Source organism: Frankliniella occidentalis, unplaced genomic scaffold, assembly GCF_000697945.3.
Source record: "Frankliniella occidentalis isolate FOCC.00 unplaced genomic scaffold, Focc_3.1 Scaffold58, whole genome shotgun sequence".
In the NCBI taxonomy this organism is placed as follows: domain Eukaryota; kingdom Metazoa; phylum Arthropoda; class Insecta; order Thysanoptera; family Thripidae; genus Frankliniella; species Frankliniella occidentalis.
The window spans coordinates 141,190-142,759 of NW_026267188.1; the positions used below are offsets into that span (position 1 = coordinate 141,190).

General features: G+C 56.4%; 1 protein-coding gene across 1 annotated transcript in view; it reads right to left on the reverse strand.

Annotated features, from left to right (window-relative positions):
• LOC113207250 (ataxin-10) overlaps positions 1 to 1,570 on the reverse strand; it is a 17,330-nt gene that overhangs the window by 5,385 nt on the left and 10,375 nt on the right. The gene's annotated exons all lie outside the window — the stretch shown is intronic.

Here is a 1,570-nt window from a genome sequence, read left to right on the forward strand (position 1 = left end):
GAGACAGACTTTAGTGCGACGGCGACCCCAGGGTCCTCAGGGGCTGCGCTGCCAACGGAACAGCCCCACGGCCCCAGAGCAACGCCACGCCCGAACGCTCGGAGGACGCCCTGCGGGACCGAGAGGAGGCGAGGACAGGTCAACCAGCATTTCCTTCTAGTGGAGCTGGCGCAGGTTGGCCCGCACGCCACGCCGTGGCATGCCGCTCGCTACACGGTGAGAAAGGTGTGATTTTTCATTCTCTCTACTCTGGAATTTTGAGCGGCGTGGGCTGCCTCCGCGGCCACGGCGCAGACAGCCCGCGGGTCGAACGGCGGCGCGCCAGGCGCATGCGTAGCCCGCTGCTGACACTTCATTACGCGTTATTGATGACTGATACAAGTTCACACACACACACAGACACACACACACACACACACATGCAGACATTCGGAAATTTTCAGGAACTGCTACGAGCTCGCCCGGCATATTTCTTATCCTCATTATTTCCTTTTTCTTCTCTTTCGTTTGCAAGCAAAAACAAAAGGAACAAAAAACCAACATTTAAAAAAAGCACTCTGGTCGAGTATTTCTGACCATAGTCTCCCTTCCCCTCTACCGACCACCGCCACCGCCACTCTCCGCCACCGTCGCGCCGAGGCAGGGAAAGATGAGAAAGGAGCAGGTAATAACACTCTGGCGCTAATAACATGTCGCCCGCCCCCACTTATGTTCCTCCGACCAAACTTTGCCACATTGTTATTGGGTCGGTCCAGGGGGACATAAAAATAAAAATCGTTTGCCGTGGCGTTAATACGCTCGGGGAAACGATGTCGCGGCGCGCGGCGCGACCCGCACACCGGGTTACCCGTGGGTCCAGCGGGGGCGGGGGCGGGGGCGGGGGCGAGGGCGTTGTGTCGATAGCGGACATGACCTGGACGCCGAGGGTCGGGATGGACGTTAGCGGACATGCGGTACCTGGACGGTCGGTTCGGGGTACCGGTGGACGGCTTATCCCAGTGGGGGCCGCCCAGTGTGTCGTTTGCGGACATGCGGCGGCGGCCGGCGGCCGGCGGCAACGGGCGGCGACCGAGAAGAGGCAAACCAAAACTAGCAAACCTAACTCAATACAGAAAATCAGTAAAGATATTCTGAGATAATCATCTGTTCAGCTAAGTGTCTCTTAGAAATAATAAAAGGCCAACCAAAACTAACAAACCTAACTGAATACAGGAAATCAGTAATGGTATTATCAGTGCAGCGTTGCGCTTCGCTATCGCGTCGCGCAACGCTTTGGCATGGAGTGACGCCCAACTGACTTCAGGAATTGATTACTGCCGCAAACGACGATTTGCCTGGAAGAAAGTGTCTATTGCCCGATTGCCGTTGCTGGATCTCGCTCCTCCGTCAGACACGGTCAGACAGTACTAGCTGCTGACACGTTAATGTTTAGTTCAAGTGCTGAATATATACTCTAAAACCAGCCGGTCGTCTTTGCCCTCAGCCCGAGTGTAGTGGCGCCTGACGGTCCCTAGGTAGGCCGCCGCATGTCCGCAAACGACACACTTGGCGGTCCCCGCTGGGATTAGCC